Source organism: Metopolophium dirhodum, chromosome 5, assembly GCF_019925205.1.
Source record: "Metopolophium dirhodum isolate CAU chromosome 5, ASM1992520v1, whole genome shotgun sequence".
In the NCBI taxonomy this organism is placed as follows: domain Eukaryota; kingdom Metazoa; phylum Arthropoda; class Insecta; order Hemiptera; family Aphididae; genus Metopolophium; species Metopolophium dirhodum.
The window spans coordinates 30,175,676-30,200,104 of record NC_083564.1 but is presented as its reverse complement, the minus strand read 5'-3'; the positions used below and the strand labels follow the sequence as shown (position 1 = coordinate 30,200,104).

The following is a 24,429-nucleotide window of genomic DNA, read 5'->3' as shown; positions in this document are numbered from 1 at the left end:
ATTTATATTCAAATAGGTAAATACAGTATATCTTTACTGTTTTTAATGGGCTAAAAATTGCGAATTTTCTAGGAAAGTATGATTTATTTGTTTTTTTATAATTTTTATGGAATGTTCAAAAACCAATTAAAAATGTAAAGTACCTTATTGCATTATATTATAATATATATTTTTGGTTAAAAAAAATTGCTGAGCATATTTCTACGTGATTGGTGTTTATTGTCTATAATAATACATAAGCGGATACCTAAACGTTTTTTTTTTGTTTTTTTAGTGTTACAAGTTGGTACTGGAAGGTCCAGCCCTTCTTATAATTAAAAACGAACCATCGCGGCTCGCCGCCGGACCGGACCGAAAAATGTTTCGGAATCTTCTGTGACTCGCTTTAATTACGAACTGAAAAGCGGTGGAACCCGATTTTCGATTTCGTATTTAGCCGTCGCCGTGCCGATAAAAACGAATAAATTTCAAAAAGGTTAAACTCGCGTCGGTTTTTATGTAAAAATAATATATAAATCAACGTTTTCCGTTCGTACCTATACATAATAATATAATATATATGTTCACCGCGTTAGACGTACAGATGAAACGATAAACTATACACATATACAACATCGTATATATAGGTACCCACATTATTATATTATGTACGTATATATTGTATTATGAACTACCGCGGTAGATTTTTATATACAATCGGCTACCTATTTATATTAAATTAAATTCGTTTAAGGACGTTACGAAAAAAAAAGTCAAAGTATTCGGTCGGGTAAACACGGGAAAACCATTATACGTAATACTGCTTGCATCAAACGCGTTGTAAAGTGCCTGACGTAGGTATACCACGCCGGGCTTTAGTATAATATACGAAGCAGACTTAAAATTGTTCACCCACCAGTATAACATAATATTATACGAATAGTGGTATGGGATAGTACGTCATAATATTTGTATACATTCGTTTGGCGTTAAAATTCTATGCAGACTATGCACCTAGGTATATATTATACCGCTACCGCAACAAGGTTAGGTTGTTACATATTTACGTGTTTAATCGACGGAAAATCGAATACGATCTCGATCTGCATAAATAAATAAAATTATAAAACGTTTTACACCGAGTGATCCATTTGGACATTTATTGTTTCAAAAACTATTCTGAGCATATTTTTCTCCGCACAAATTTAAGTCGTGGAAGAACAACATTTTTCAATGACAACATGCATTTGTCCTTAGTCCAGAGTAGACTATATTATATCTTTTGGAGTATTTTTTGGTAGACGAAAATCGAATTTTGGACGAGTAGTTTATGAGTTCCTTATAAATATTTAAAGTTTAGTGGAGCGATGGTACAGGAAAACTCAGCAAAATGCGCCGGTCTACTATACTGGGCTCATCTGAATACTTTAAACGCTTATAACTAATGAACTACTTGACTTACTAGAAACTTGATTTTTATAATACTATTCTGCTTTGGAATATGAAATTAATAATGTATGTTGTCATTCAAAAGAGTCAAAAACTTCAAAACCACTTAAAATTATGTAAAATAAATATTTTGACGATGTGTTGTACAATATTGTTGTACGAGTCTTAATTAATTAATAATACAATTTTTGTATTGTTTATATCGATGTAAGCTAAATTATTCGCTATGGTGTAAGTGTATGCGACCCACTACAATGAAGCGTATACGATTTCAAACTGGTTTAATAATTCCGAAGGTTTTTGTATAATATTTTTTTGGTCGAACATAATTACGTACACAAAAAAAAGGTTTGTCACCACTCTGTTTTCGAGATTTTTGATCAGGTACCAATTTTTTAACGAAATCAGTACACAATTAGCAGCACAAATCATTACGTCTTTAATTAGGATTTTCTGATTTTCTTAAAACAGAAAAATAGCGGGAGACTAAAAACATAATATTTACGCAAAACTCTGACGGAACGAACATGTCGGTCGGGTGTTTACAAAATTGAGAATTATTGCCGTGTTGATGATAATTCTGGTATATTACAGCGGTGGAGGTAACTTTGTTGAAATGTCATGTCATGTCACGTCGTCATCCGCTCTGAACGCCGAATGTGATTTATACCGAATACATAAACGAATGTTTGGTTTGGAAAATCGATTTTAAATGTCACTCTTCCAGTCTTTCGACTAAACCGCGACGGTGAAACATTATCACGAACAAGACGAAACATGGCGCACGCCCACCTACGTAGTATAACATAAATCATAATAATATGAGTGGCCTAAACTATGCCTTAATACTATAACAGCAATGATACAGGTTCGAGTTGAATAAAGTCGAAGCGAAGATGTTATCCGAGTGCAACGGCAATAATAATAATAATTTGATTATTAAAATATTATAATAATAATAATTTGATTATTAAAATATTATAATAATAATAATAATTTGATTATTAAAATATTATAATAATAATAATTTGATTATTAAAATTTTATAATAATAATAATTTGATTATTAAAATTTTATAATAATAATAATTTGATTATTAAAATATTATAATAATAATAATTTGATTATTAAAATATTGTATTCGTCGTACGTGGTACAGACAGCGGTAAACGTTATAATTTAGGGGACAAGTTTGGGCAGCATATTTTCGTCCAACTACGGACTATCCGAATTGCATACCAAAAAAATAATTATTGAAGCGTCCAAAACCGTAAGTCATCTCTTTTTGCGTGAGTTCGGGTTGCATGCCATGTACAATAAATTGTAATAATCACTGTCATATATTTTGTATACTTACAAAAAACGATTCTGAAAATCCGTAATAGGTTTCAAAATTCCGGTTCTGCGGATTACTGAAATAGGATGTAGTATCGGGTGAGAACTACTACGAACACGCTGGCATCAAAGCAATAAAGATATAAACTACGACGAAAAAACATTGTCGTCCTATAACGACATGATTAGCAACTCAAGTCGTTGCTGTAAGATGTCGTGAAGAGAGCTGACCAAGAAATATATACGTATATACGTCATGTGATAAAATCAAAACCGAGCTCCACTCGATGGATTATTCGAGTAATTTGTCTGATAATTGCTACCCCATATGAGTTCTGAGTTCCTAAGTCGTTTTTCTTACACACTTCTACTAGTAATAATAGATCTAAAAATACATTTTATCTTACACACAAGTAACTATAATTATGCGAGCAATAACATCCTAGAATGCAATAATAAAATTATGAAAAACGTTAACGAACTTAAAATTGATTTGTTTATATTATCATTAAACATCGACTCATTTAAAATATTTTGTGATTTCGTATACTTATTAATATTCATATAAGTATTTTAAACTGTTTGTATATTTTTTATTTTCATTGCTTTTCATTTTATTATTTGCGAACGTTTGTTATTATTATCTAATTTATGTAATTGGGCCAAGCCCGTTTGAAACTTAAATAAATAAATGAATAAACGAACTTATATTATAAACTATACAATAATTCGGTGATTAATATGCACACTCTTTTTTCTCACAGAAGAAGAAGACAGCTGTGAAACGTCAGGTACGCCTCGCAAGGATGCCACCATGACGGACATAATGAAACGCGGCATCGTCAAGCAGCGCAAACCGCCCGTGACCAAGTGGAAGATCACGGTCAAGCGGAAGCCTGCACTGTGGCAGCCGTGGCCATGGCACACCCAATGCTCCCGCCGGCCGCCACCGCCCAATAAGCTGTGCGGTGGATTGTCGCTGTTTGACCGATACAAGAAGGACAGCAACAACTGGAAGGGCACGTCCATCATCAAGGAAGAACCCGTGGACCGCTATGGTTCATCGGTCGGCGATTACGGCAGTGGCGACGACGAGTTAGACAGCCGGCAGCGTCAGCGACAAAAACAGCGGCAACAACAAGTTGCACTCACGACGACCATTAAGCCGGAGCCGTTGGCCGGGGATGGAGACTGCAAAGGCGAGGACGACATAGATGCGGACTTCGAGTCGCTGATGAAGAACGAACCGGACGACATGTTCGACGACGATTACGATGATTACGACGACAACCACGACATGGCCTGGGACAAAGTGTTGCGGGGCGCGTCGAGTGGCGGCCACAAGTCTTCCGGTGGCTCTTCGTCGTGCAGCTCATCGTCCACGACCACGGGCGGCGGCTGCAAGAAGAAGAAGACTGTCGTGTCCGGCTCGTCGAAGTCGTCATCAACCAAGCTGCAACACCACCACAGTTCGGTGATGGTAAGAAAATCAAGTACGAAAACGTCGGCGGTGATAAGAAAATCAAGTACGAAAACCGTGGCGGTGGCGGTTACAGCTACACGACCAAACTCATGGACCCCGTCGAGAGGGCGCTGCACAACGACCTGGAGAAGTCGCGGCGCGTCGAGACCAGCATGCTGTCCATGAACCTCAGCATGCAGGTGTCGTTCCTGGACGACAACCACAAGACACCGTCCAAGCTGAGCATACTGCGCGGCAATGCGACCTCATGATGCTCGACGAGTGGCGGCTGCTGTCCGAGTAGCATGTCATGCGGCAGACGCAGCGCATGCTCCGCCAGCGGCTGTTCGAGCTCCGGCGCGAGCATTACGACCGGCGGTACGGCAAGCCGTGACAAACATCATCATCATCAAACCAATTCTTACAAAACCAACAACAACAACAACAACACCAGCAATAGTCGTCGCGGTGAGAACGCATCTTATATTTGTAATATTTACACTATTATTCTTATGACATTATCTTCTCACCCGCCAAACGAAACAAACACAAACAAACAAACTACAGACAAACACATGCGCACTCTCGCGCCACGCACTCTCGTTCGTCCTGCGCATCATTTTATTTTATTATTTATTGTATTTTTTTTTTTTTTTAATTTCGAAGAACGGTTGCTCAAATGTATTTAAAATGTTAGACATAATATATTAATTTATTATTATTATCATTAATTATGTATAATCGTATTAATAATTACTCTTATTATCGATACTTAGTGTTTATGTATGTATGTAGGTAGTTAGGTAGTTAGAATTGTGTGTGTGTGTCGGTGTTACAATATTATGCTTATGGCCTGCACATAGCGCCACATAATATGACGTGTATACCGTGATTTTTATTAATTTAAAATAAACGATGTGGGACCGAGTATGGAAGTTATGTGAAAGCGTGGGATCAGTAATAAAAAAAAGCTGGTAAGAGGATGGCGCTCTGCTGTACAGTAGGTTACAAGTGGGTCAATGTACTATAATGGATTGTATTAAATTTGAATTCAATGATATCATATCATTGTATACGAAAAACGATTCTGAGCGGAGACGGTTTGTCGGTCTGGATATTTTATATTGTTATTATATTTTATTATAGGCTGTAAGTTGAATTAATATTTTAAATTAAAACAAAATTACTAAAATCATTATTTTTATTCTTATTCATTTTTATGATAATATAAACAAAGCGTTAGAAATTAAAATCTCATTTATAGCGGTTTTTTGCAATTTGTCGGTGGTTTTTCCCGTGTCATTAAATAACTATTGAAAAAAATCTAAAAATGACCTCTCTAAAGTACCATTTTGCTAAAATATAAGGTACTATATGTTGAAATCAAAGCACTCCTTCTAGTAGACATTTTGTATTCAGGATAAAAAAAATAAATAAATAAACACCATTGTAAAACCACTAGATCACTAGCTCCGCTCAGAATCTGAAAAAAGACACTACGTGCGTATAATAGTGCAACATATTATATACCTCCACCGTTTTCCGCGTTGAGTGGTCGTTCTGGCTTTTGCAACTCTGGACCCCTCTATTATAAGCATAAATAAAAGTCCGGTATAGATATATAGGTACCGATCCGTTTTTCACTCGATAAGACGTAGGTCTTCGAAGGGTGTTTCCGAGAGTGGAGGGTTAGAACACTGGTGGAGCAGGAGCGATTGCCGTCTCGTATATCGTATTAGAATATATGGTAACAATAATAATTATTATGATTATTGTTCCGTTATACGTTTTGACGTCGTCTATTTGTGTATCATTATAATATGACAGCCAGAGCGTTGTCACTCTCAGCGACGAGGACGACGATGTGCTCTTGTGCGAGGAACGCCCTTCGTTTCCACGCATCGCCGGGCTTTTGTTGTTATTATATTATTATTGTAATCAAAGGTGTGTGCGAGCACACAATTTGACACACATAAATATTATATAGGCGCATACACAACTACTATTTGCGCGACGAGTCGTACTATATAGTGACGCAGAGCTCGAAGGGTTTTAGAATATATTCGGTGTACCTACTATCCGTTTATATATATTTATATTATGTACTTTTCAGTGCACATATTATTATTATATGCAAATAAATTATCATAAACCGGCGCGCGAGTGTGTTTATAATAATGTTATGTGCTCCCGAACACTCTACATATAGCTACTGCCAGTCGCGTTAATTCGAGCGCCTGTGATGAAGAGAGAAATTTTTTTTTCGAGAGAGAGACATGGTTATGGGAGATTATCGTTATAACAGATCGATTGATCGCTGCTAAATCGCTTCGATTATATCAACATTATTATTATTATTATTATGCGTATACATAATATTATATTGTAGGTACCTATGTACCCATGTATTTAAAACGTTAAGAGCGCCACTTATACTTATTATAATATATATATTATGTGCATCCCCGCGGCAGGCGACTTCCGCGAAATGTGTTCCGATCGTTTTTAATCTTCGCCGCCGTCACCGCGCCCGTCAAGAGGAGGTCATTAATAAATACAAGATAATGTAGGGTATAAAATATTATAGGTACTTAGGCATTACAAACTAACCGCAGATAGAAATCACTCAGGGCCGCGTTTTCGCTTTTCATCGCTGCTGCTGAAATCGGTTTCTAGTTCATAGTTCTAATACTATACTGATTGACAGACATTCCAAATCATTGCACGCACCTGTAATCACCTGTCTATAAACGATCAGCTTAATTCGAGTATTGTGCATCAATATATTATCATTAAACGGGTCGGTATACCTATAGGTTCTTGACCTAAAATATATTTATTACACTTTTTGCTATTATTATTGTTGTTATTTTTTTATATTTTTTCAATTTATAATTTATACAATCTATACATTAAAAACAGTATAATAAGCGTGATAGATGTTTTTTTAAATTGTCATGTGACGGCTTGTGTGACTTGAGGGTAGAACCAACCAGTGAAGGCGCTTATTATTAAAACACAGAACAAGCTGTAGGTACAGTTATTTAGAGCATTATAATTTATAAGTAATTTCCTGGGAATCATGAATATGTAACATGATTGAGAAAGACATATAGAGTCACAAATTTGGTTACGTGCAAGCCTGTGAAGAGACTTGTCAGGTATATATATATATGTTATAATTGAGTTTTCTATAGTTAATTAATATAAACCAGTATTATGCATATTTTAGCTAATTTTTTGAGTTTATATTTTCATATTATTATGTAGTGATTAGTTGGTCGCTATAATACCTCATACCACGGGGCGTACTAGTATAATAGTGCGCAGAAGAATGTCGTGGAAAGATTAAATGGGCCATATATTTGAGGGTTCAGCAAGTCCCAAATTTGAATAACACATAACCAAAAAGGTCTGATGATAGTTTTGAATACTAGCATTTTAGTTTTTAAGATTAAGTTTGGCTTTCGGCCACGAAAATTCAAGTCTGTTATTAGCCAGATTTTGTTTATTTTGGTAGTTTTCAAGTTACTTGTCCAACATTGTAGCAAGGTATTTGGTTTCGTAAAGGACAGGTATGTCGGATTATGTTATACTAATTTTAATGATTGGTCATTTTCGGAGTAGAGAGAGAGAGAGAGAAAACGTGATTTGTGTTTATACTTTTAACAATTTTAGATTAATCAGCTGTTGGACCAAATGAGATGTCCTTGGAGATGTTTTGCATCGGTAATAATGTTCTTCAACCAGTCAAACTTTTAGGTAAGAAAATTATCTGTGCTTAATCGTCGGCTTGTATTCGATGTTTCAATTTTCAAGTGAGATATGGGCAATTTTTATTTGTGACAGGTATTTTTCATGCTTAAAAATTTAAATATCGAAAAAACCACAGACCCTTAAGCACAGATAATGTTCTTACCTAAAATTTTGATAGTAAGTTAATTCACTTTAATATAAAAACTGACAGCACACTATTGAAACTAGTGAACGAAAATGTCATACGTGTTTGTAAGACGCATAAAACTAACACATGGGTAGCGTTCTCTTAATTATATTTTTCTAAACAATATTTAAAACTATTATTACCAACTATAATGATTAATGTTGTATTATATTATATATTATATTAAATTTATATTGTGTGAAATATGTAGAAAATATATTATATAACGATAGTATAACAGTTTTCAAAATATATTAAAATGATATATTGAACAAACGTGTTAATTATTATTAATTGTAATTTGTAACTCTTGTTATATTTTATTCTGATTTTGAATCTTTGTGATTCACCGAGCAACATCTGCTGACTGTACAATTTATGGTCTATAATATAAGGGGCGGGGTGGCCCATCTGGTTATCTACGAAGGGTTTCTGATGGCGCATTACATCTTTAACGATTTTATATGGCCTTATGCTCGTTTTCTCGAGTTTGAGTTATCTGTCGAGCAAACCACGAAATATAAGTATAATAGGCGTTTGGAACAAAAAAAAAATTGTTCAGCTGACATGTGTCAAAATACTTAAATACCGTATGTATAAAATGTCACCACATTTTTTTTTACAAAAATGAAATGATTATTACTTGTCGACTTGAATGAAGTGCAGAGTTTAAAACGTACATTTGGTATAACTGCCCGTTTTATTTCCAACGTGGATCCGATCACCGTGGTTTGCTATACGAACCACTGAACGTTTAATTTGGTCGTTGAGAGAATAAATTTGAAATAATTATATCCGTAGGTATATAATATAAGAAAAAGTTAAGGTTTGTACATTGAAACCTCCTGCACACTTCGGAGGGACGATTAAACGTCTACGTTAGCCTTTTCAGAAAGTATACAAAATCTTAATTTTGTGTATTGACTATAAGTTATAATTATATTGAATATAATGTATCACGTATACAAAACAAATATTATATCGTTATGAATAAAAATAATAAATCACTTTCATCATTATTTTGTATATTAGGTATACATATTATTATCTAAGATCAAAAGGTGTATTAAAGTGAATAATGTCGGAAATAATTGTATTTTAGATACTATATCAAGAACTTATAATAAATTCTTTCAAAGGTCGAGTTAATTATTATATACATCTGTATAAAATGTCGTCCGCTATGGGGGTGTCTGTGTGCACGCCACATTCCATTTTGAAGGTCAACCCTCTACCCTTATTCATCCCAACAAAAATGCAAGAGTTACATAATAGTTTTTTTTTTTTTATTATCTTAACAACAAACATGAATTACCCGCAATATCATAACTTTGTGGAAGTCTATTTGTGTGTGGGAGTCCGGTGACTTCGTTTACGCCACCGCATAGTTATGACACAGCCCGCAATGACGCGCGCACAATACATAATAATAATATTATCGTTCGATTTAAATTTCATATTATATATACATAATAATATATTATATTATTATATAGTCGTATATAATAGGTGTGTGTATATATATATATATATGTATATTATATACCAGACCTGCAGTGGTACATTGTCGTAACCATACATTGTTTCTTCGTTTTGTCCTCGCGATGTACGCTAAAATATGCAAATACATAACATATAAATAATATATACACGTATTATGTGTGTCGTAAATAAGAAGATGTGTGTGCGAGTGTGTGTGTGTGTGTGTGTGTGTGTGTGCGTGTGTGTGTGTGTGTGTACATAAATTTGTCTTCAATAACGCGACAACGTTCGGTACGCACATAAAGCGGCGCGCGGCTGGCGAGTTATTATACGCGTCGACTGGTTATTTTTTTTTACTTTTGTTTTGTTCGTCAATAACTACTAAATAAAAAAACGAAATAAAATGTAATAAAAATACTCCGAGAAAAAACAATAACATATAATATTAGTTATTATATTGATAAAAGACAATGTCTGTGTCCACAGTCTGCAACGGTCTATCGCACTAATGATTCTGAAAATTGGTACTCGGCTGGTTATCCCATACACCCGAGGATGTACACCTCGAAGTCAATTATTTAATTTTGCATTTTAAAGAGGGGCTCCACAGGGACACGTTGGATAACGTATTTGTAACGATTTCAGGCTTGTATTTTATATCGGGTTGAAACCACCCAAATGCAGATAACTGTGATAAAAAAAAATGTGTGGTTTACATTAAACCGAGTTTAAAACAGGATAAATCCTGTGGCATTATTTAGTTTGTCAGGGCAACGCCGTGCAGGCTCAGCAATAATCAATAAATATAATAATATCTACTATTTACATAAAATTAAAGGTCTAAATCGGATGTCCCTTATGCAAATCCACAGTTATCGACCGATTTTCATATAATTTACGTAAATAGATCGGCCATAAGATTCATAGTTTCATGGGCTACTTTTTACTTTTGAACACATAAATGTTGAGTATTATAGTTGACTCTACTATCATTTTAGATTCTGAGCGGAGCGAGGGATCTAGTGGTCTTACAACAGTGTTAATTTTTTTTTTATCCTGTAAACAAAATTTCTACCAGAAGGAGTTCTTCGATTTCAATATATATAGTATTTTATCTTTTAGGAAATTGGATCAAGATGGTACTTAAAACAAGTCATTTTTCGATTTTCTCAATATTTATTTAATGACACGGAAAAAAACCACCAACAAATAACAAAAAAACTGTTAAAAATGGGATTTTAATTTCTAACACTTCGTTTATTATCATAGAAACGAATAAAAATAAAAATAATGATTTTAGTAATTTTATTGTAATTTAAAATATTAATTCAACTTACAGGCTCTAATAAAATATAATAACAAAATAAAATATCCAGACTGACAAACCGTTTCCGCTCAGAATCGTTTTTCGTATACAATGATATGATATCATTGAACTCAAATTTAATAAAATCCCTTATACAGTGACCAACTTGTAACCTACTGTACAGCAGAGGCGACATCTACTTACCCACTTTTTATTATTATTATTTTAATATTAGCAATAATTATCTCTTATAACTTTTTTTATTTATATTTCGTCGCCGTGATTACAGAAAATAAAATAGTTATTGTGATTGAATATAATTTTAGTGCTATAATTATTTATATTCGGTAAAAACAACCCAAACGACCGTATAAAAAAATCTATATAGTTGTCATTTTATTTTGTTTTTATTGATCTTAAATCCGGCATCTATGACCATTTTTGCAGAGGGGTACGGTTGGATTGGAACACGTGTGTGTATGTGTGACAAGGATTTGTCACTAAAATCCCGGGTGATCATCCATCCGGAAACTATAGTGACACCGGCCGGTACTTGCCATCGAAAAACGTTTCGATAGCACTGTAGCAGTTGACAATTAACCGAATTTAAGACAGGGTAAATCCATTGGCATTTAATTTTTCACGGGCAGTATCAGCTAATACATAATATTATATACGCTTCAGCGTCTTAGTTTATCAGCTTACTTTTAACTTAAATACCATATGGGTTGAAAGTTAAACAAAAATTACATAATTTACAGTTTTTTTTCACAAGTTTATACTATTGAAAAATAAATAAATTGCTTTACTGCATTCTTGTTGAATTGAGGTTGGGTCGAATCTTTTCTTAGGTCATTCTTCGTGAATTGGCTTGATTAGGACATATTTTATTCTCAGTAATAATATTAACTTCATAATATCTGCAAGTGATATTGTTGTTCCGGTGCGATCGGCATCTATGCAGTAATCGCGTATCGCGGACACCGCGATCTCCTCTCTCCGACGGAGCTCGCGGCGCTGTCGGGGTAAATAGGGGTTGACCAGGCCACGAGGGTTGTAGAGTACAGACAAAGTCGACCGAATAAATGGTAGCAGGAAGTGTCCATAATTGATATGCATAGCGCGGTGCACGAATTTACCGAGCGCAATTTCTTCGAGACAGCAGCCGCCGCCGCCGACGACGACGACACGTTCGCGCGACAGAATCGTAATATATAATAAACATAACTCTATGAATGCGAGTAGACGTACATAAGTATGCAGTAGTAAGTCCACGTATTTTAAATGTTCGTAATACACACGTGTCGTGTACGATTTAGTTGCTCGCGTTGTCTAACTAAATTATGATTTACTGGGTAGCTGATCCTGCACGTGACAAATAACGTCATAATCCCAATGGATTTTCCCTGTCTCGAGCGCCGTTAAATAAAGTTAAACGTATTTTACACTTTAATTTGACTAATTATAAAACGCAGGTCTAAAATCTTAATATTCAGTTATAATATTATAGTTATTCAATTTCCTGTAACCAATGGCAATCCTATACACAAATAAAACAATATCCGTTTTTCTATTCTCGTTTACTTCTGTAGAAGACCAAGAATATGTGGCACAGGGAAAATTACATAAAAATTAAATTGGACGTTAGTGTGGTGGTTCTAATTAGATTAACCCAGATTTGGACATAGAAAGATGGAGGTGCATACATAATACATATGATACATACGTCATATAGTTTTCGACGATGATACATAATGTATAAACTGTGAAAAAATACAGAATGTAAAATATTTTAGATTCTTGGTCACTTGAATAAGGCGTAAGTGAGCGATTGACTCGTATATTATTATGCACGTGTGGTTTATGTACATCATGTACAAGGTTATGTCTCACCGCGTCTGCAGCAATTTGATCACAAATGTTTACGTTAATCAACTCCGAGCGCATAAATCTCGGACAATAACTTGGACGCTTTTCTGGGCCTATCGGTATGTTGGTTACATCTCTATCCGAATATAATATACGCGACAGTATATAGTCATAACAGCGCATAGCTTCAGAGCGGGGAGGATTTCTTAGGAGACATCGTCCGGGTTCGAAATCACCACCCTCAGCAAGATTTCGAACGTTGTACCACTGTATAGATTTTTAAAAACTAGTTTTTTATCATCGGTTATCGCGTCAGAACTGTGAATGTATAATGAAATGATAATTATAATAATATGTCGTCCGAAATAGTATTCGCTGTCGGCAAGACGGCACTGTATTAAAATATAATATTGTGTACCTACTCACGTGCTGACACTAAAAGTACAACAGTCATGTTGTCATAATATCTAATAATGTGCACATATGCATTGCTATTAGATGAATTCGTACTTGCGATTTCCAACCGGGTATATTATACCGCCGACCGAACGAGAAGAACTAGACGGTTCGTGAGGGGGATTGAGAGGGTTAGGTTTGGTTGGATTGGAGTAGGTGGTGGTGCTGCGGGGGAAAGGAAAAAAATTAATAATTAAACGGTGTGCGCCAACCGTCTGTATAATATTATGATAATAACGACGAACGGCCAAAACCGTAGCTATATAATATATTATATAGTGAACTATAATAATAATATATGTATAAACATGTGTTTGAGATATTATACTTTCCCAGACGTGTCTCGAATGCGGTTGTTTCGCAATAGGTTCGTTCGCGGTTCGGTCGGCGCTACAAGGTCGGCCGGCGGAAATCGGAAGGCGAAATTCCGAACCGCCTTCGCACGTTATCATTGTACTATTATATTCGGTACGTCGTATTATGATATAAATACCGATGATTGTAGTCCGGGCGATGAGATACGAATTTGATTCAATAAACATTACCATTCCAATATTGCACGTGTTTTGCATATTTTGCACGCGTGAGTACGTATGATATGAAATATGTTGTTATCGCCTAATTAATTATTATTTGGAGTAAAGCGATGCGCAGCCAAGTCCATCGTGCTTTGATGGTTCTGACGTTTGGTACATCAGGTGATCTATATACTCGGTGATGTGCACCTCAAAGCAAAATTTTAAAATTTTGCATTTTAATGAGAGGTTCGTGAAAAACGAATAGTTTTTTGTTTATACATTTTAGGGTTGTCGTCATTGGTTACGGAAAAGAAAATAGTTATTATAACTGGATATAACTTTAACCCTCTATTCGATATTTATTCGAAACCACCCAAATGTAGGCTGTGTTAAACGTGTAGTTTACATTTGACGGAGCTTAAGACAGGGTTCACTGGTGTTATTTAATTTGTCACGGGCACCGCTGTGTAGGATTAGCTTAGTCATATAACATTATTATAATATTATTGAAATGAAAATAATTATTATTTTCAGTAGATTCTTTGGAAAAATCATTTTTACATAAGCCATTTCTATTTTTTTTCTTATTTTTTTACATACAATTCACGGCTTCTACACATACCTGTTATTTATTAGCTTTCAGCGCTTATACCTTTCAAATTGTAACTACATTTTTTACTAAGTTTATTTTGCAAATTTCGGAATTTTTAGAGTACTTTTATATCTCCGTATTTTTTTAGTAAATACTTATAGTACATAAACTGAACGAGTATTCCTTTGTTTTTAGCGCTATAATTGTCTGTGACTTATGCTTTGTATTATAATATGTGCCAATAGAATATTAGTCATATCATATAGTGTGTATAATGTCTACCACGAAGTCGTTTAACGAATCTCCGCCTATGCGTGCGTTATATCAAAATTAAAATACTAATTTATGATTCAGTGTGGGTTTTCATTTAATATAATATTATAATATTTTAAATGAATATGATATCAATTTTTATTTTGCATACGGAACTGAATGGTTTTAATTTACTATTATTTTTATAGCTGAGAAACGCTCTTATCGCCGTGTGAATTTTAATTCAATTATATTATACGGATGAACGAAAATCTACAATAAACATAATATTATGCAACTCGCTTTACTCATCGATATCATTCACAGTATAAACGTGCTGAACGGTATATTGGCTTACAATTATTCTATTAATTTCTTCCTTTTTTTTTTTTGCGAAAGGATTGTTTGGAATACGTTTTTCCGATAAGCTGGTGCAGGTGGAACGGGAAACGGACAGGTCGATGGGCGCTGGACACAATATAGCATGTCAACGAAGAGAGTATAAAATTATAATATAATACGGTTTAAAAATTAAGCCGAGAGCTTCGATCAGAATTCGACCACTGTGGTTTCTATCTCAATTTATAAAATATAATAAATTTACCGCTATCCCTCGTCGAGGCGGCTCTGCAACATTCGCGTGGTATCCGTATCTATCGTACCGTTTTACGTAATCGAATTTCGGTTGAGTAATAATGATATACGCAAACGGAAATTAATTCATCGATTACCGAATCGTTTAATAGACCGGAAGTAATATCGAAAATAAGCTATACATCCTATGATACGATAACAGTAATGAATTTGACAATGAAACCCTATTGCGTCTGCTGAGTATTTTTTTTCTCCATAGCAATATTTATATTATTTTATTCGGATTTTTCGTCGGCGCAATTTATAGGTATCGAGTGAATTTCGAAGATAATTCTAAAATTTACAACATAAATACAAATTACCTAACTGTATATATTAGAATAATACGAATGGACGTGGATAAAATTTATGGGAGTGATAGAACCTATAATACTTTGGTGAAACACGAGACCGGAATTGATAATGATATATTTGTCTGTAATTTATTTTTTGTCCTAAATAATTTGGAACATATTTATTTATGTTAATATATCGTATAAGTAACTACTTTTTGAAAAAGAGTTTTAAAAACTTGCAAAAATCCTAAAACGATTGCTGTATAAAACGAAGACATATATGGGAAAAACCCTACTCATCGTAGCAAATGCATACAATATACTGAACGAATTCGTTGGGAAGAGGACCGCGTTTAAAGATTTACAATAAGGTGCGCTGTACTCTATTGCAGTGGACTGTTGCCAAAATCCAAAAGTCTCTCATCGTTCGGTCGGTCTAAGAAAATAAAAGCCGTGAAATGGACTGTACACGTATGCCATAAATCAGATGTCTCGCCGGAATCGCTTGTACAGCAGCCCTAAAGAGATACATTTTCGAAACGAAAATTTCGTCTGTGAACTGAAGACACCCACGTCACATACAAGTACCTGTAATAAGACTTCGATATTATAAATCTGGTCGATGACCGTTCGCCGATATCAGTATAGAGATGTTAATTATTACATTTCGGTAAATTAATGTTTTTCACTTATCTTATCTATATACGCATTATAGGCATGTGCACGGGTGTGAACCGTTCTGCACACATTACATTTTTGATTTATTTACAAATATTATTATTATACTTTTTAATTAATTTATAGAAAAATAGGTAACCATCACCACTCTGCTCTTCCTACATTCGTAGATAAGTTTCGAGTGTAACTCTCGTCTTGAGACATAGAGTATAAGTCGCTGTAATGAATGTGTTGAACTATACAATGAAAAATTATTCTGAGTGGAGACGGTCTATGGTTACCAAATAAATATTATAATAATAATATTAACATTTTTAAATTATTTTTTTTTTGTTATTCTCGAATATGTAAAAAAATTACTTTTTATCCCCAAAGTAGAAAACTACAAACTAGATCCAATTTCCTACCAGAAATCTTCCTCAATGTTGATGATTGGAGCATTTTTTCTTCTAAAAAGAAACACAAACAATTTTAATTAAAAATACACACCACGTAATATCAAATGCAACATAATATATTTTTTATATAATTTTTAAACAAAAAAAAGTCGAGGAAGAGTTTCTTAAAACTATTAACACACCCCACGAAAAAAACCTACGCACGCCTATGTCTATATAGGTACGTATATTACTTAACAAGTTAAACGATAAAGAACCAGTGAAAATGGAAAATCTCTTAGCAACCATTATTTTTTTTCAATAAGAACAAAATATGTAACCTTTCATTTGTATACTATTTTTGTAGGCCCTAAATCCAAACAAAAGTTGTAGCACAAGAAAATCATTTATTTAGCCCGGGTCATTCGATCATCGCTCATCGTCATTGAAAAAAAAACGCATCTACAAGATTTACGCGATTTACTAAATACCTCGGTAAAAATATGGTACCGAACTCGCACATTGTTATATTATTGTCATCGTATATTTCAAATATAGGTATTAAATAATATTGGGCGAGTATAGGAGGGGACTTTTTAATTCAAATTAAATGGGAGTTTATTAAAATAACGGCAACGAAAACAACGCGGGATTTAATCAGAATAAACAACGGTTCCCGACGTCGGAGAAATTAAATTACACCCGACGCAATTATCGTAATGGGCCGTTCCTGCAGCGAATAACGCGGTGCAACAGTCAAGTGTATGGGACATTTGTAAAGGTCTTAAACGGATTACAGTTTTTGGCGGAGTTTTTGGCTATTACACTGCCGCTGCTCCTGCCTATATATAGGTACTGTGCGTATATGAAAAAATGTAATTTAACAAAATTTAATTAATGGCGAGAACGAACGAATAACGCAATGGGTAGGTACATAATATTATTATATTACATCTATATCGATATAAATATATTATGATATGATATAAAAGAACTTGTCCTGACCGACTAATTCCATCGCCGCCTAGCCGGAACCGTTGAAGCGAAAAAATATGCAATTTGATCAGTAGTTATGGTTTAATAGGGCCACTGAGAAAGGATTTTCCATAACTCGCATTTTAATGTAGTCTTAAAACAGATTTTGAGATTAACGGTGGATATTAAAATTATTTTATTGTTTGTAAATTGTGGCCATTAGTTGCAGATTATAATAATAATAGTAGAAATTTCTATTTTTATACTAATGAGAAAAGTCCATAAAATTTTACATTAGTTGAGTGTTAATTCAAAAAAAAAAATGAACCATACCATAGGAGATATTTAATTTTTATTAGATACAGTTAGAGGTGTGAGTGGGTATTATCATACATAATATGTATAAAATTGTATTGTACGAGGTATTATATAATTATTTTATAAAAACGTTATAAAATAATAAACATATATTAGTTAATATTATTAGAATATTAATTTGATATTTTGAGGGACGGAGTGGCCGAGTGGACTAAGGCGTCGATTGCGACGCGCACCGACACCGGTTCAAAACCTGGGCCGAGGACAGCATTTTTCTTCGGGCAAGTCACGGTGTCCGGAGAGAAGTGCCGCCATCTCCCACCCGGTCATGGCAGATACCTACGGGTGCCGACTAAAAAATCTGCCAAACTGTGTAAACGTGTTTAAAACCTACAGTACCCTACCACACACTGAAAACCACCCAATGGCCTAAGTTGCAGCGGGTTGATTAATAAAAAAAAAAATTTGATATTTAAGAATATAATTTACTGTGACTAATTGTAAAGAACATCTTTTCAATAAACATCATTGCTCGTCACTATATAGGTTTATCGGGATTGATACCATGATTACTTTAAATTCTTGTACTCTTGTATGATTGTTGTTTTTAAAAATGTTTCCAAAATTATTAAAAGATATTAAAATTGGTCATTCTAACCTGTGTTAAATTGTTGATTGTTAAAGATGGGTACTATACATGATTTTATACCACAATAGAATACAATATAAAAATAAAATACCGTATTTTATCAACTCTAGAAACAATTAAGAAGGGTGAATTTTGATTATTCGTATAGTGGCACATTTATTATGTAACTAAATATAAATAATATAATTCGGGGCGATTTCAGAGTCGCTGCGCTGTCGGAAAAAACACTCGGCTGCGAGCTCCATCAATTTATAATAAATAATACAATAATGCTTGTTTTACGCGGCCAGACCGTTATAAAATAATAGTGAATAATGCCTCTAGTCGTGTGTGTGCTCTGCTTACGACGGTATTCGTTGTAATCCCATCGAAATCGGATTTCCATAATGCCGACCCGCCGTCAACTTATCGTAATCCGCGACGGACAGACAAATCTATCGAAGATCGATACATGCCCGCTGTATATGTGCACCGACGCGTTCAAAACGTAAATAATAACATTACATAATATACGACCCGCGCAGTTGATAATATTTTCTTCGAAGTCTAAAACTTTAAGTCGTATTTACCTGCGTATACACTGTGTCTATTTTGTATTATATATAAAATACGCGGTTTTAAAATTGCTTTTTTTCATTTTCGCTCCAGCGGACGCGGGTGGGAAATCGTACATGCACTCGATCTACATGTAGAACAATTTTATTGGACCTAACAGATCACTTTTTCAGTTACCTTATGGTTACCTAATATCGATACACAAAGGGTTTCACAGTTATATAGGTGTAAGTCTAAAATCGTTCACCTATATATTATTATAAAATGCGACGACGTGGCAATGTTGGGGTGTGTGTGTGTGTGTGTGTGTGTGTGTGTGTGTTACCGATCCACAGGTAAGTGGGATCGCACTCGTGGTTCTGAAATACGGTACATCCTGTGTACTCGATGACATGCACGATGCACCAAATAAAATAGTTGTTATAATTGAAAATAATTTTAGGCCTGTAGAGTCTAGATATTTTATGTCAAGTCACAACTACCCAAATGCAGACTGTGTTGAAAAACCCATAGCACAGTATTCGATATTTTTGATCTGCAAGGAAAATCTATGAATCATAAATAAGTTTTTGTTGTGCGTACATTAGTGTAGTTAACTAAAAATTGAATTTTCAATATCTTAATATTATAATATTATACTATATTATATCTATTAAATATATTATTAGATTATTATATAATATATATATTATTGTATTCAGTTTAGCGCATTCAATTTTTCCAGTACGAAATAATGCACTATTCCATTGTAAATAATGCTATTTTTATCATACGAAAATACGTGTAACTCAAAATCTTCAATTTTTGAGTTACTACAGAACTACACTAATGTACTCATAGTGCAATATGTGCATAATATTATCTGCCATTTCACTCGCCTATTTAAATGCAGTGCAACGTGTCTTAACGATACTATAATATTATATGTATACTTTACCTAATCTGCCAATGATCATTGATCGATCACGATGAATTCGATATTACTTAATTTGAGTCAAGAATCTGCGTTCATCGCTCCAAGGCCATTTTTAGGGGTGGAAACGTGCCAATAACCATTGTTATTACTAGGTAACCTAACCATTGTTATTACATATATAAAATTCGCAAATATTTTCAGGAGTCTGCCAAAATAAGGGTTAGTAATCATTAACCAAAATTAGTATCTCTGTATTCAATTATTTCGTTGGTAGGTACCTCGTTCACGCGCTCGCGGTAAAAGAGACTCAAATGACTACAATAATAATTTTTTGGAATTTTTAATTTCCCGCCGCCTTATCGGCAATCATAACAAAGTTTGATGCCCGATCTGCGGCAATCACATTTATTACACCGTCTCTATATTAATGGATAGTATGTACTACAACACTATTATCGCCTAATAACAAGCTGTTCAAATTTTGTTTTACGATTCGTACGAAAAATTAATATTGTCATCATCAAACATTCGTATTTGAAACGTATTGTTTTCAACGTTGACGATAACACTCGCAGATGAGGTACGCCCGAGGTAAGTACCTACCTACCAAAAGTTAGGTTAGGTTAGGTACTGTGCCACCGGACGACGACGAGGACGTTCAATATTATGTTGGCGGAAACGCTGCGCGTCTTTCGACGACGATATGTCCGTTTAGGTCGTTTGCATGTACGTGACCGCCGGAGCCGGCGGCGGGATCTCACGGAAATCGCATACGTAAAAAGAACGACTGCATGCAATCACCATAAATCAGAGATTCGACTGGTGACGGATACGATGGGCACCAGACGGGTCGTCGTCGTCGTCGTCGCTGGGAGAGACATTCCAACACCGAACCCTCCCCCCCCCCCCCACACACACACACCACACTCAACCACGTTCACCCGAACCATATACATACTGCACGTACGACGAAGACGACGACGACGATAATAATAATAATTTACGGACAATATGACTTGACAGCAGCGGCGGCGACCACCCCTCTTCCTACCAGCGCGCCAACTCCGCTGCAGCAGATATTATAATACGTATAATATATAATAAAGTTATTATAATGACTATATACGTTGCGACTTAGAAAATTATATTATAAAAGTTATTTGCTTGGATCATATTGTATAGGTACTCTATGTGTATGTAGGCATGTAGCAATATGTATATTTGCTCCTATATATCGGATTGTCTCCAACATTATCTCCTATACTGAATTCAAAAGGTTACAATGTCCGAAACGAATGCGCATGCTCAGAATCAGCTGGTGGTTTATGACGACTGATAACGTTGAACTGATACCTGATCCTGGGCATGCGCATTTGTGTCGTGTATCGAAAAATGTATTGAAGATGGTGGGGACGATAATGGACACAATTTGGTTTACGCATAACTAGATCTATAGTAGGTACATAATCTAAGGTTAGGTATATGATGTAAATATGCGATATTAACTTCATCGTTATTTACGCCACCTTACCGGGTTAGCCGCGAGGTTGATAACATTATGATATACTTCAATCCTTCGTCTTATGCTTACAGTGAATGGATATATATATAAAAGCACTTGTCCTTACTGACTAAATCATCATCGCCTAGCTGGAACCGCAGGAGCTATGACCTATGAGTATGCAAATTGGTATTTATGTAATAGATGAGGTAAAATCTGACTTCGTATCTTATAACTTTTTAGAACATTAACTACCCAGAAACAACTATTTTTAATAAATCAAGGTGATCTAATAAATAATAATTATAGTTATAATATTAAAATTGTAATGATCTAAACTCTAAAGGCAATCTCTACAATATGTAATATAAAAAAATAAAGTTATAACACGAAAAAAACTGCACACGGATGAAGACTAGTAATATTCAGGTAGACAGAATTATATATATAATTATTGATATGAATTTATATATTTTATTGCAAGCCATTTGCATTATATTTTATGCTTGTAGCGCGTAGGTACCTAAAACGTACTCAGGGTTAGCTTTTCGCCTTTTCCCTGAAAATATTTTCCTGTTTCATTATTCTCAAATTCCAAATTTTTGCGGAGTGTTACCTAGTATAACTGGTGTTTAAAGTAAACCATTAACGTATAAGTCTCTCTTAATGGAGTAAACTCCATTGTTTGATTTCATTCTCTGTATATATTATATTTAATATTTTTATACATTTATATTTAGTCATGAAAATAAGACAATATTATTATATAAATTATGATCATTATAGTGTTAAAAGATTATCATTTATCACAATTACAATAAATTATAGTGATAGATTCAACACACTAAAAAACTATTAAATATTTATGAGCTAAGGCACTTAATGGGCACTTATATGCACTGTAAATTGACAAAATATGTAAAATACATTTACAATATAACAGCAAATTTAATAAAAAAAAACCACGGAAATATTGAAATATAAGAATAATAAAATATAAATTTTTATAAGCAAATAACATTTTGCCAAATTTTCTGATACAATTATTGTATAAATTATACATAAAAAATATGGACAAATATATTATGCAAAATCTGAAATGTAATTTCGTATATTGATTATATTTTGTATAGTGGTCCAGTAGTAAAATGTAAAATAAATTTTGGTCCAACTCAATTACCCAGCAAAACTAACAACCTTGCAAGTGTGTTTAATTCACTGTAGCCTTGTCGGTTATGATTTACAACTAAAATAACAACACAATTACATAATAATTATTATATTAAATGCATAAAACATGACCAGCAGGCAACGTGGCTAAAATAAAAACAATAAAATCATGTGAAGACGAGTGAATACTTTAAAATATTTCTTAAAATTCATACTCACGGCTTCCACGATTACGAGGCACTTTTGTCCTATCAAGATTTTCCACCGTATATGCTGTAGCTGTAGGCGCCCTAAGTGATAATACGAATCTGCCGATAAAACGGTTCTCCGTCTCGGTCGCATTAGTTCACAAACCTGGCTAACCTTCACTAACTGAGGTACACTAAATCCGAGATTCGCCTGTATAGAGCCTTATTTTATATGAATGTTCATTTTTTCGCGGAAAAATTCAAGTACATACAGCAAGTAAATATGGTATATATAGTATGACGTAGAAAAATAGATAACAAAAATCGCTGAGCGCGGTGGGCCGCAAGAACTACTGATTATTATATGATACATATGGGCCGCTCGCTAAGATATCTTGGAAGTTAAATGGACCGGTAAAATTATTGTGATCGGTAACTTTCCGGGATCCAATCCGACCAACTTTTGAGTTTTGAAGGGCTGTAATACGCGCGCACGACGAAAACTCCATGTACAAGGTACACCTGTCCTTACCACGATTACGACTCAAAGACCGTGGAATGCAAAATAGACCACTAATAAAGGCATGCCCATGTAATAGCTCAGGCCAATGACCCGATTATGCTCGTCAGTTGGCTCTGTCTGAGATAGGTTACACTGATGTATTGATATACTGACGGCCGCCATATTGAAGATATAATTTTCAAAAAATCGGATTTGCTACTAATTTTAATAAAACAAACTGTTCTTCTCTAGGTTCTACTGTTCGTTATGTATTCGTCACGGCCCTTATAAACTCTCGTCAATTATTGGCTCTGCCGCACCCTGTATAATAGTAATATGCTAATACGTACGATATTGCGAGCGAAGGCGGCGGATCGAGTTTTCCATGACGACTCTTGGGCTGCACGGACACGATGTTGACACGACAATCGGAAGTCGTAACAATGATAATAATAATATTATTTAAGGTGTAACGATGTCGGTATGGACGCGTGCCGTTTCGAACAGCGGTCGGAGAATCGTCTCTCCGGACCGGACGGCGGAAAACAGAAATCCCTCTTGTTTTCCGCCGCGCACATCACAATGACCCGATAATTAGACCATTTGCATAACACATAATATTATTGTATTATATATACGTCGCACGGGTCGTTAGGTTTTCGGTGTTTATTGTTTCCCGCCGAATTAACCTCGTTCGTTCGTTCGTTTCGGAATTCTATGCGACCCATTTACGCTCACCAAGCAAAAGCGGTTCGGAAAACATCGTTTTGTCCAGTGTTTACGTTTCACGATATTAATAATATCGTGTTGAAAACACTTGTCTGCGCGACTCTCTAGATATATACAGAGTGATTCACCAAGCACGCTCAATCCCATTTTTCGATTTCTTTAATTTATTTTGGATTGTTTTAATGCAATATTTTAAAGACAATATTTTCAAATTCTCGAGATTATTGTACTATTCAAGGAGTGTCCTAAGTTTATAATTTTTTTAAAAATATGTTAATGTATCTTTTCAAAATTCAAA

General features: G+C 34.6%; 1 pseudogene; it reads left to right on the top strand.

The window, feature by feature from the left end:
- The first annotated feature begins 3,503 nt into the window (after positions 1-3,503).
- On the top strand, positions 3,504-6,286 carry LOC132945690 (uncharacterized; annotated as a pseudogene).
- The last annotated feature ends 18,143 nt before the right edge of the window (positions 6,287-24,429 follow it).